The sequence below is a fragment of the Otolemur garnettii genome, unplaced genomic scaffold (assembly GCF_000181295.1).
Source record: "Otolemur garnettii isolate 467f Iridium unplaced genomic scaffold, OtoGar3 scaffold00051, whole genome shotgun sequence".
Classification (NCBI taxonomy): domain Eukaryota; kingdom Metazoa; phylum Chordata; class Mammalia; order Primates; family Galagidae; genus Otolemur; species Otolemur garnettii.
The window spans coordinates 6,436,628-6,450,674 of NW_003852446.1; positions in this window are offsets into that span (position 1 = coordinate 6,436,628).

A 14,047-nucleotide genomic window follows, 5' to 3' on the forward strand; every position below is an offset into this window, starting at 1 on the left:
GACTGAAACTGGACCCACACCTTTCACCATTAACTAAGTTAGACTCTCACTGGATTAAAGACTTAAACTTAAGACATGAAACCAGAAAAATACTAGAAGAAAGTGTAGGGAAAACACTGGAAGAAATCGGCCTGGGCGAACATTTTATAAAGAGGACACCCCGGGCAATTGAAGCAACATCAAAAATACATTATTGGGACCTCATCAAACTAAAGAGCTTCTGCACAGCCAAGAACACAGTAAGTTAAAGCAAGCAGACAGCCATCGGAATGGGAGATTTTCACAGGTTATGTCTCCGACAAAGGTTTAATAACCAGAATCCATAGAGAACTTAAACGTATTAGAAAGAAGAAAACAAGTGATCCCATTTCAGGGTGGGCAAGAGACTTGAAGAGAAATTTCTCTAAAGAAGATCGGCGTATGGCCTACAGGTATATGAGAAAATGCTCACCATCCTTAATCATCAGAGAAATGCAAATCAAAACTACTTTGAGATATCATCTAACTCCAGTGAGATTACCCATATCACAAAATCCCCAAACCAGAGATGCTGACGTGGATGTGGAGAAAAGGGAACACTCCTACACTGCTGGTGGGAATGTAAACTAATGCTTTCCTTTTGGAAAGACATCTGGAGAACACTTAGAGAACTAAAAATAGACCTACCATTTGACCCTACAATTCCTTTATTAGGTATATTCCCAAATAACCAAAAATCACATTACAACAAAGATATTTGTATCAGAATGTTTATTGCGGCCCAATTCATAATTGCCAGGTCATGGAAGAAGCCCAAGTGCCCATCAATCCACGAATGGACCAACAAACAGTGGTATATGTACACCGTGGAACACTATGCAGCCATTAAGAAGGATGGAGACTTTATGTCCTTCATGTTCACATGGATGGAGCTGGAGAATGTTCTTCTGTGCAAAGTATCACAAGAATGGAGGAAAAAGTATCCAATGTACATATCCCTATTATGAAACTAATTTATACCTTTTATATGAAAGCTATAACCAAATAGCCTAAGAATATGGGGAAGGGAGAGGGAGAAGGGAGGGGGGAATGGGTGGAGGGAGGGGGATTGGAGGGATCACTTCTGAGGTTTGTCTTACAGGGGTACAAGCAAATCTTTCTAAGAGTAGAATGTGAACGTTTTAAAACAATAACTGAGAAAATGACATGAAGGCTATGTTGACCAGTTAGATGGAAGTATTTCGGATTGCATGTGAAAACCCCACACTGTACCCCAGAAGTGCATTAATGTACATAGTTACCATTCAATAAAAAAAAAATAAAAAAAGAAAGGTACTACAATTAAAAACAAAACAAAATAGTTTTTAAGATTTTTACATCTGTAATATATTTTCTTAAATATTTTTTGAAATATTTAAAGGCTCTTTGAAAAAGAAATGAATGAAAAGTTCCATTTCGGCTTTTCTAAAAATTTGACTGTTTCAGATAACCTCTTCAACCTCTGTGAGCTGCATTTATACGAGGTTTGACAGCCTGACCTATTTAGAACATTGTCTTCAAACCAGGGAATTAGAGGAGTCTCATGTTAGAGGTAGAAATTCTCAGTTAAATTGGAGGCAAATAAAGCTTCCTAACCTTGTCTAAAAATCATTTACAAACAGGAACTATGCCTTATACTTTTTTGTACTGATGACTTAGCATAGAATGTAATGCATAGTGAAAACTACATGGGTACTTGACATAGATGAATATCAATCAAATTACCAGATTATGAACTATGTTTTCTCTTGGAATTTTAGAATTTAGAAACTAAAATAATATTGCTTCAATTCTTCTAATTTAGAATCTTTCATCATTATATGTATTGTATACTTATTTTGTCAAGTGAGGTTAACATCTCCAACTATGCTTTTGAATTTGTCTTTTTCCCATTAGTTCTATCAGTTTTGCTTCATGTACTTTGGGGTTTTTTTGCCTTTTTTATTTTGAACTAATATGAGGGTACATACAATTAGGTTATATTATTTGCATTTCTTTTTGTTTTTTTGTTTCTGTTTTTGTTTCTGTCTTGAGACAGAGTCTCACTTTATTGCCCTTGGTAGAGCGCTGTGGCATCACAGCTCACAGCAACCTCCAACTCCTGGGCTTAGGCAATTCTCTCACCTACCACAAGGCCCAGCTATTTTGTTGTTGTTGTTGTTGCAGTTTGGCTGGGGCCAGGTTCGAACCCACCACCCTTGGTATATGGGGCCAGTACCCTACTCAATGAGCCACAGGTGCTGCTCTGTTTCAGTTTTTGTTTTTTGAGACTTTGTCACCCTTGATAGAGTGCCATGGCATCTTAGCTCACAGAAACCTCAAACTCTTGGCTTTAAGTGATTCTCTTGTCTCAGCCTCCCAAGTAGCTGAAACTAAAGTTGCCTGCCACAACAACTGGCTATTTTTAGAGATAGGGTCTCACTCTGTCTCAGGCTAGTCTCTACTTGTGAGCTCACGCAATCCTTCCTTGGCCTCCCACAGTGCTAGGATTACAGGCATGAGCCACCCTGCCTGGCCCTCATTGTTTGCCTTTGTAAGGTAAAGTCCAAGGGCTGAAGTTGAGTCTTTCACCCAGGAAGTGTGCCATATACCCCTACTTTGTACCTGTTAGGTGGGAACTTACCAAATTCCCTCCCTCCTCCCTTCCTGAATTTAAGTGTGGTTTTCTCTTATGTGGACTTACAGTTGTTTATCTACTAGTTTCAACACAGTATTAACTACATGCAATGCTTGCTTTTCCATTCTTGAGATGCTTTACTTGGGAGGATGTTCTCCACATCCATCCAGGTAAATAGAAAAGGTGCAAAATCGCCACCTTTTTATGGCTGAATAGTATCCCATGGCATACATATACCACATTTTTTAATTCTTTCATGAGTTGATGGGCACTTGGGTTGTTTCCATATCTTTGAGATTATGAATGCTTCATTTATTTTTGAAACTATTAGATATGTACGTATTTAGGACCATTATATCTTCTTGTTGACTGACCCTTTTATCATTGTGAAATCAACCTCCTTATCTCTGGTATTACTTCTTAGCTTAAAGTCTACTTTGCCTCACATTATTGTAGCCACATCAAACTTCTTATGCTTAATGTTTACATAGTATATACTGTATTTTCCCCATCCTTTAAGTTTTAACCTACTGTATCTTTAAATTTATAGGACATATTAGTAAATGGCTTAAGATAGATGGTTGCTTTTTTACTCACTCTGAAAATTTCTCCCTTTTAGTTGGACTGTTTCGTCCTTTTACATTTAATGTAATTATTGGTGTGGTTTGATTTAAGGCTACCATCTTGTTATTGTATTTTTGTCTCATCTTTTCATTGGTACTTTGTTTCATAATTGCCTTTGCATTCCAGGCTAGCTCAATAATAGAGATTCATTTGGGGAAGAAAATCAAGTATCTTACTGTTCTTTCTATGTTTTTAATTTAACTATAGAGAGGGAACTTTTTCACAAAGCTGGGATTCAGTGCCTCCTAGACTTCAATGTGCGTATGATTTACCTTTGGATAGTGTTAAAAGATCCTGAGATTATGACTCAGGAGTTCTGAAATGGGGCCTGAGATAATGCATTTCTAACAAGTTTCTGAGTGATACTGAGCTGCTGGTCCAATGCTCTAAATTTGTAGTCAACTTTAATCTTCTTACTGCCCAAACATCATAGCTTTCTCCTGTGTCTTAGCAGATCTTTGAGAGAGAATCAGTTAAACCAGTTTTTCAGAACTCTTCACATAAGTAAGGAGATTTATTTTAAAGTAACTTGGAACATAAAATAAAAATAAAAGCGGGGTAAACACAAAGTAGAAAGATGGCCTGGTAAGAATGGATCAAAGGTATATGAGATTCAAATAAAGAAAGAAAACAAATCTATTTTTTATGGCATTCAGAAGTCAAGTAAATAAAATATTATTATAAGTTGTTTTGTAAAGATCTATTCAGTTTTACTTGGTGCGAACTCTGGATGAAATCTTCTCCCCAGGATACCAAGAAATATCTTCCACTCAAGATGTTTTGTGGCTCGGCGCCTGTGGCTCAAGCAGCTAAGGCGCCAGCCACATACACCTAAGGTGGCGGTTTGGAATCCAGCCCGGACCCACCAAACAACAATGACGGCTGCAACCAAAAAAATAGCCGGGCGTTGTGGCGGGCACCTGTAGTCCCAGCTACTTGGGAGGCTGAGGCAGGAGACTCACTTGAGCCCAGGAGTTGGAGGTTGCTGTGAGCTGTAATGCCACGGCACTCTACCCAGGGGGATAGCTTGAGGCTCTGTCTCAAAGAAAAAAAAAAAGATGTTTTGTTTCCTACTGAATTTGGTTGCCTGCTCAATAATATAAACCTAAATAGACAATGTTGCCTTTAATCTTTTTAATCCAAGAATCTGTCTCGCTCCTGTCTCCCAATTTTGGAATCTCTTTCAGTAAAGTTCTCAGATTGCTAAAGATGAGAGTACGTAGTCTTTAAAAATTGTTACATCCACACTGAAAGAAGAGATGTACTCTTCTCTAGCCTCTGCTATTCATGTTTTTAGATGCCCATTTTCACAGATACTATCTAGTGCATTGGTAACCATTGATCATTTTCTATGTAGATTCAAGCTTCTGAATTATGGAAGTGCATTCACAGACAATGGAAGAAACTAGTGAAGTCTATTAATCCCAGAGGGAAGGACAGCCACCTAACAAAAAAGTAACCAAAATGATAGAAGAGTTGATGTATTTTTTTTCATTCACCCTTATACTGCTGAGGCTGCTTGTGCCCATATCTTCTTTATCAAATTGCAGGTAGAAAAGGAAAATTATTAGAAGTAAAAGCTTCTTCCTACCTACGTTTTTACTGCTGCTATTCCTCCTACTTATCTTTTATTCTTTCAGAGTTTGTTTCAGCATAATTATTTGATTAGGTTCTATGTTATTACTCATTTTTATAGACCCAATAGCTAGTATAGTGCCATGACACAATGGATGTTCAATAATATTTGCTAAATGAATGAATGAGTATATTACATGTACAGTAATTTATTCCTTAAACCTTTTTCACCTTTTCCTGACTCACTAAGAAAATGGAAAAAACATACATTGACATTTAAACACTTATGTATACTGTGAAACTGGAATGAGTAATCTATTTGGTTTTTATTCAGAGCAAGGGATAAAGATGCATTACTTTCTGTTAATTTTCTGAATACCAAGACCAGTGAAATGATTTCTCATACTTACAACAATCTCTTAAATATTTGCCACACAAAGTGGTTGATCAACCAGAAATATCTTTTCTAATTTAAAAATAAAAATGAAATCTTACTTATCTAACCTCAGAACCCTCGGTAATCTGAAGCCATTATTATCTGTGGTAGACACAGTGATGTGCCAGCCTGACTACCTTCAATAAAGGGCTTTTTGCCTCATCTGCTAATAGTACTGTTGGTAGGCAACCTTCAGTTGTCAGACCCTTCCTTGTCACCTGAGCTACAAAGAGTCATCTAGCCCAATGTCACATACCTTACCTGATGACCCACATCTAATGACCAACTGATGCAAAGGTAAAATGACCCCGCCATCTTGATTCTACTTGGAAAAACTCTGAAAGGGCATTCTAGTATCAAAGTTCTCTCTAGGGTCAGCCATGGCTATTGTTGGGCCTGCCTTGTACCTCAACTCCTCCCTCTCTCTAAGCCTTGCTTCCTTCTCCTAGTGCCGCAAGAGTACTCCCTAATCAATAGTTTGCATGTTAAACTTTATCTCAAAGCCGACTTCTTGGGGAGCTCAACCTATGATAACATTATTTCCATGTAATTTTTAGACAAAATAAAGAAATTGTTTATAAGTATCCAATGAGGAAAAATTGCTAAATTTTGTGGTATCTACTCTTTTTAAATTAAATCATAGCTGTGTACATTAATGTAACTATGGGGTACAATGTGCTGGGTTTATATACAATTTGAAATACTTTCATGAAACTGGTTAACATAGCCTTCACCATATTTTCTTAGTTATTATGTTAAGACATTTATATTCTACACTTAGTAGATTTAACATGTACCCTTGTAAAATAAGGGGGGAGGATAGCTGGAGAGAGGGTGATTGGTGGAACCACACTTATGGTATCTACTCTTTGAAAGGACACTTGTGCTAGGTCAGAGCTGCTTGACAAAAAATCCATGTTGTCAAGGTTGCTGCTTCCTGATACTTTTTTATTTCATCCTTGTGTTTATGGTGCCGGGGAGTGGGCTGGTAGTTACATTGCCATGGTGATTCCCCTGCAGTGAAAAAGAGCATCATTTGAGGTTTTTTCTTTGTTCAATGGAGTTAGAGTTGGTGAAGTAGTTACCAAGTTGACATTCCTCCAATAATGCTGACGTGATCTAAGATCTGGAACTATCACTTCATCCCTGAAGAAACCATGTGATTTCCAGAAACATGTGGCTTTGGAAGACCAACCTTAGAAATTCTCTCTGGATTGTTAAATCATCCTCTCACCAGTCCTTCTGGGTCTTTTCCCTCATTACTTTGTAGTCTTCCTCCCAAAATTTATTTCTGTATCTGTTTATATGATGTGCTGATAATTTCATGCAGAAAGGACTAGAGAGAGGTCTCCATGGTGAGAGTTCTTTGGTTGATGCTTGCATAGTTATAAATCCACAACTTAATTTTATTTCTTGTCTTGAAATTGCCATGTTCTTTGTCTTTAGTGATGTGTAAGAGAAGCCATTAGGGCTCATACAACAACTTGTGAAACAGGTAGTGCCAAGCTTTATCAGAGGTTCAATCTCTCTTTTCCATTTCTTTTTTTCCTTCTTTAGGAATCCAAAGTCCTCATATGTTTTGTACTCTGTCTTCTCCCCATTCCTTTATTATAAAACTGAGACTAAAGTATAAATAAATAATAAAATCAGTATATCAACTCCCCCGGGGGATGGATTTTTAAATAGAAACAAAGTAATTAGTCTCCAATTATGGAATTTTACACATTGAAAAAGTATGTGAAGAAAAAAAGTATGGGAAGAACAGAAAGAGGCTAGGGAAGATCTATGCATTAATTCCTCTGTGCTTCATTCTCCCCACCTGTAAAAAGAACTAGTAGTATTATCTACTCTTGAAGGTTATTGTGTGGACTAAATGGGAAGGACATGTAAAGTGCTTAGAACAGTGTTGGAGTTATCTATTGCTTTTGTTTGAGACAGGGTACAGAAGCATCATCAATAGCTCACTGCAACCTCATACTACTGGACTTAAGCAATCCTCCCACCTCAGTCTCCTGAGTAGCTGGGACTACAAGCATGCATCACTATGCTCAGCTGATTTTTCTATCTTTTGTAAATATGAGGTTTCACTATGTTGCCCAGGCTAGCATCAAACTCCTGGGTTCAAGTGATCTTCCCACCTCAACCTCCCATGAGTCACCACATCTGGCATATTGCTATTTTTATATTAATCTTAATTTTTACTCATTGAGACAAATTTCCTTCTGTGTCTTTAACCTGAAGTATTAAATCACCAAAAGTCTGTTTTTCTATTTATGTGGAAGCTATAAAGCCTTGCCATTCAAACAGTGGTCCATGGACCAGAAGCATCAGCCATAGCCAGGAGCTTATTAGAAGTGCAAAATCTCAAGCTCCATTCGAGACCCACTAAGGCAGAAATAGGTATTTTGGCAAGATTTCCAGGTGATTTCCATACACATTAAAGTTTGAGAAGACTTGCAGTAGGTATAGTGGTTTAAAATAGGGGTTTTGAAATCAAGGAGACCCTAGTTCCAGTTTACTGTTTGTGAAACCTTAGTGAGGCAAGTTACTTAACTTGGCTGAGTTTCAGGTCCATAATGTATAAAATGTGAGATAATCATATCTATTTCGTAGGGTTGTTGTGAGGATTAAAATGTGAAAATATTTTAAGCACTTATTTATATGTCTGCTGGGCAAATAACAAGTGCTAGATGAATTGTGGCTATAACTATACAAAACCATCTCTGGGCTTTTGAAACATGCAATTTCAAGCTCCCAAGGGCAAAGAATTTGACCTACTTCAATACAGGATTATTCATACATTTATATGATTTTACAGATATATGGGGGAAAAATGGTTAAGTCTATTTTGTATTAGAAAGGATTTCTCTTTGTGCCTCTCTGAGCTTCTACTGCCCTGCTGGGTAAGATTCATTCATATTACACACAGAGGTGACCAGTTGGCTATGGCATGTGAGGTAACAACAAATCAAGGCAAGTATTTGACTCTTTTTAGATATCACTCTTCCTGACAGTGAGATGACAGCTTTGTTTAGGTCTGTGAATCTGAATGTAGTCCTCCCAGAAACTGTTTGGAGACAAAATTCTAAAGTTGTTGAATTTGGTGTGGCAACCACAAGCTCTACATCTCAAACTCACTTCACATTAATCTCATGGCTAAGAGCAGGGACTCAGGAGCCATGTCATGAGAGTTAAAATTTCATCATTTGTGAAACAGGGATTATTATAGCTCCACCCTCTAATGGTGGTTAGGAGAATAGAATGAGATAATCTTTGTAAAGAACTTAGCACAGTACCTGATTCATAGTGAGCACTCAGTAAATGGTGGGACTGCAAGATAGTAGTACAACCTCTATGGAAAATAGTATGGAGGTACCTCAAAGAACTACAAGCAGACCTACCATTAGATCTAGCAATCCCACAACTAGGTATTTAACCAAAGGGAAAGAAAAAACACATTTTATAAAAAAAAAAAAAAACACTCACACTTGAATATTTATAGCAGCACAATTCACAATCACAAAGATGTGGAAACAACCCAAGTGCCATCAATACATGAGTGGATTAATAAAATATAGTATATGTTTACCATGTAGTACTAATCAGCCATAAAAAATATGGTGATCTAGTATCTTTTGTATCAAGCTGGATGGAACTACAGATTATTCTTCTAAGTGAAGTATCACAAGATAGAAAAACAAACACCAAACGTACTCAATACTAAATTGGAACTAGTCAGTCAACACTTATGTGCACATATGGAAGTATTTGGGAATCAAATAGGTGGGGGGATGGGGAGTTGGGTTAATTCACACCTTCTAAGTACAGTATACACATTCTGTATGAAAATCACACAGAAACCTTGACCTGAAATGTACAAAAGCAAATTGTGTAACCAAAACAAATGTAGCTCTATAATATTCTGTAATGAAAAAAATTATAAAACATTTAAAAAGTAAGCTGTTATTGTTGTAATACACTTGTTACATCTGTTTTCCCTAGAACTTTGTATTTGGCATTTCTGACTCCAGCCTATTTTCTTGGCCTCACCACTGATTTGGGGGCTCTATTCAGCCTCTAACTAAATCTATCACAAGTTTGGTTGGAAGAATTAGAGTTATTATCATGACACACAAAGGAAAGGTGAGATGACTTAGTAGATTTCCATATAAGGTCACTTCCTAGATGACTGAGTATTGGAAGAACGAATTTCAGTGATGTTGACATGTATCCAGGCTCTGAGAGACTCTCAGCCATTTTCAGGCTTTTAATGAGTTCCCCAAGGAGAAACAGAAGATACCATCCCAGCAAGTCTTTTCCCCATACCTGAATTATTTGTCGTTCAGTTGCTAGTGCTCTGGAGACTAACACATTGGTACCCTTTGCTGCAGAGTACTGAAAGGATAAACTTAAACAAATTCTTTATCAACCGTTTCTGGCAATGCAGAACAATTTGGAAATAGAATGGAGTGACACATGGAAACTTGGAGCATATGCCCATGGAACATCCTAAAATAGAACATAATAAGGATTTGGGAGACTTCAGTAACCTGAACTAGTCAATAAATTGTGACCAATGACATCTCTTTGGATGAGCTTCCACAGCCTTTCTGAAATACTACTTCATGTGTAATTAGTACTAAACATCAAAGAAACTTTATTAAACTTTGCCTGGATGTCCAAAGTTTCCTTACAATAGATAGATATTTGGAAGTAGAATTCTTCAATAAAAGGGTAGAAACATATTTTGGATTTTCAGTACATTTGCCAAATTGTTTTCCAAAAGGATCCAAAGTATCCTCCCATGAACAGTGTATAAATATGCCCTTCTGAGAGCACCAGTGATTGCTCAGAGTGTTGTCTTTGGTCCTTCTCTAATTTTATGGTTAAGATTCCCATCTCATTATTTCATATGCTTTTATTTGATGCAGTTTATCATTTAACACATAAATATATAGATTATTTATGGGAGTTTTTTCTTTAGTTCTTTGTTATTAACTAGAGCTTGTTTTATCCTACTAGACAGTTTTATGTTATATTTTTGATTAGCATCTTTATATATTAAAATAAAGTAGTTCTTTGTTATGTTTTTTCACCTATTATTCTCCTATTTACTTCCATCTATGGTGGATTTTTATTGTCATGGTATAGAAATTTACAATTTTTATGTAGTCAAATTTATCTACCTTTCTTTTCTATTTTTTTTTTCTTGTAGTTTCTGGCTGGGGCTGGGTTTGAACCTGCAACCTCTGGCATATGGGGCCAGCGTCCTACTCCTTTGAGCCACAGGTGCCACCCCTCTTTTCTAATTTATTTTCACATTGCTTTTATTCTTATAACTCTGTCCCAATTCAGAGAGTAAGTGAATATTTGCCCATATTTTCTCTTAACAAGCACAACCAGTTTTAGAAAGTATAAAAATGATTCTTTCAAGGTCGAATATGGCCAAAATGATTTCACTTTACTTATGATAACTAAACTATTCATAGAACATATGAATTTTAAGGCACTCATAAATTGAATGTAAATATAATTATTTCAGGGCTTAAATAAAATTATCCTTCAGAGGATTTTATAGGGTACTTTAGAAAAAAAATATATGTGAGAAAAGAATAGTAACTATTATAAAAATGAAGCTGTAAATGGTCTTGTTAGAGAACTTCTATATTTCTGATTCATTGAAAGAAATAACTTAATATTATCTTTTTGGTCATTCATTTAGCTTCATTTGCAACAAATATTTAATAAGTACTCATATATTCAGATACTATTGTATCATGTCAATAACCTTGTCTTATACTAATTGACTTTTCAAAGGTCTTGCTTAGAAAACAACAGACATACTTTTAAATAAAAGAAACCATATTAGGAAATATATTAAGTTTTATCTTAATAGTCTATGTTTCTATTATGAATACTCACACAGAAGAATGTATGAACTGTTATGTAAAATAAATACATGTAAGGAAGAGAGGTAAGGCAAAAAGAGGAGTGGTAAGATGACAGATGAATTTATTAGTTCCTATAAATTTTTTTTCTTTTTTTATTGTTGTTTTTTATTCATTGAAGGTACAAAGAATTAGGTTACACTGGTTGCATGTGTTAGATAAAGTCCCTCTTATAATTGTGTCCCACTGCCAAGGGGTGTGCCACACACCATGACCCCGCATACCCTTCCGTCCTCCCCTCTCCCCAATTGCTCATTCCCCTACCCTACCTTGTATTAGTTCATCTGCTGCCTTCATATTACAATTGAGGACATTGGATTCTTGCTTCTCCGTTCTTGTGATGCTTTACTAAGAAGGATGTGTTCTACCTCCATCCAGATTAATACAAAAGATGTAAAGTCTCCATCTTTTTTAGTGGCTGAATAGTATTCTGTGGTAAACATACACCACAGCTTGTTAATCCATTCCAGGTTTGGTGGGCATTTAGGCCATTTCCACATTTTGGTGATTACAAATTGAGCTGCAATAAACAGTCTAGTGCAAATGTCCTTCTGATAAAAGGATGTTGTTTCTTCTGGGTAGATGCCTAGTAATGGCATTGCAGGATCAAATGGGAAGTCTAATTTGAGTTCTTTGAGGATTCTCCACATTTCCTTCCAAAAAGGTTGTATCAAATGGCAGTCCCACCAGCATTATAAAACCGTTCCCTTCTTTCCACATCCACGCCAGCATCTGCAGCTGTGAGACTTTGTGATGTGGGTCATTCTCACTGGGGTTAGGTGATGTCTCAGGGTAATTTTGATTTGCATTGCTCTGATGATTAGGGGCGATAAGCATTTTCTCATGTTTGTTAGCCACTTGTCTGTCTTCTTTAGGGAAGGTTCTATTCATGTCTCCTGCCCAGTGATATATGGGATTGTTGGGTCTTTTTTGTTGACTAATTTGAGTTCTCTATAGATCCTAGTTATCAAGCTTTTGTCTGATTCATAATATGCAAATATCTTTTCCCATTCTGAAGGTTGTCTGTTTGCTTTGGTTGTTGATTCCTTAGCTGTAATAAGAAGTTGGTTTTTCAAAAACATAAATAAAATCGAAAAGACTTTGGCCAGATTGAAGAGAAACAGAAAAGTAAAATCTCTAACAACTCCAATCAGAATTGACAAACGGGAAATAATAAGAGATGCCACAGAGATACAAGAGATCATTTCTGAGTACTACAAAAACTCTAGGTCCAGAAATTTGGCAATGTGGAGGAAAAATATCAATACCTGGAATCATACCCTCTCCCTAGACTTAAGAAAAAATAGATCTCTTGAAAAGACTGAATTCAAGAACTGAGATCAAAAAAAAAAAACAATAAAAAAGAAAAAACTCCCAGCAAAAAAATGCCCTGGTCCAGATGGCTTCACACCAGAATTCCATCAAAGCTTCAAAGAAGACCTATATCCATACTACAGAAATTATTACAAAAAATTGAGAAGGAAGGAATCTTCTCCAACACATTCTATGAAGCAAACATCACCCTGATACCAAAACCAGGAAAAGACCTAAGTAAAAAAAAGAATTTCAGACTAATTTCACTAATGAAAATAGATGCAAAAATTCTCAACAAAATCCTAGCCAATAGACTACAGCTTCTCATCAAAAAAGTCATAGATTATGAAAAAGTAGGTTTCATCCCAGGGATGCAAGGCTGGTTTAACATACGCAAGTTCATAAACGTAATTCACCATATCAACAGAAGCAAAAACAAAGACTATATGATCCTTTCAATAGTTGTAGAAAAAGCATTCAATAAAATCCAGCATCTTTTTCTAATTAGAACACATAAGAATATAGGCATAGGTGGCACACTTCTTAATCTGACTGAAGCCATCTACAACAAACCCACAACTAATATTGTACTGAATGGAATAAAACTAAAAGCTTTTCCAATTAGAACTGGAACCAGATAAGATTGTCATCTATCACCACTACTATTCAACATAGTGCTGGAAGTTCTAGCCAATAGAATCAGGCAAGAGAAGGAAATAAAGGGCATCCAAATGGGCATAGAGGAAATCAAACTCTTGCTCTTTGCCGATGATATGATCTTATTCTTAGATAACTCCAAAGACTCAACCACAAGACTCCTGGAAGTAATCGAAAAATACAGCAATATCTCAGGATATAAAATCAGTGTCTACAAATCAGTAGCCTTTGTATATGCCAATAATAGCCAAGATGAGATGCTAATCAAGGACACAGTTCCCTTCACAGTAGCTTAAAAAAAAAAAGAAATAAAGAAATATCTAGGAACATACATAACAAAAGAGGTGGAGGACCTCTACAAAAAAAAATTACCAAACCTTAAGAAAAGAAATAGCATAGGATTTTGTGCTATTTCTTTTGCACAAATGGAAGAACAAAGCATGCTCATGGCTGGGAAGAATCAACATTGTGAAAATGTCTGTACTACCTAAAGCAATCTACAGATGCAATCCTCATTAAAATACCACCATCAGTTTCCACAATGACACAAAAGACAAAACTAAGCAATGGACTTTCACAAAATAAGTTGAATAGAACGCTACCACACTTATCAATTATCTCAATAAATGTCAATGGCTTGAATTCCCCACTGAAGAGGCACAGATTGGCTGATTGGATTAAAAAACACAAGCCATCTATTTGCTGTCTGCAGGAAACACACTTCACATCAAAAGACAAATTAAAACTCAGAGTTAAGGGTTCCAGTTAATTTTTCAGGCAAACGGAATTCAGAAGAAAAGAGGGATTACAATCTTATTTTCAGGTATATGTGGATTTAAAGCAACCAAAGTCAAAAAA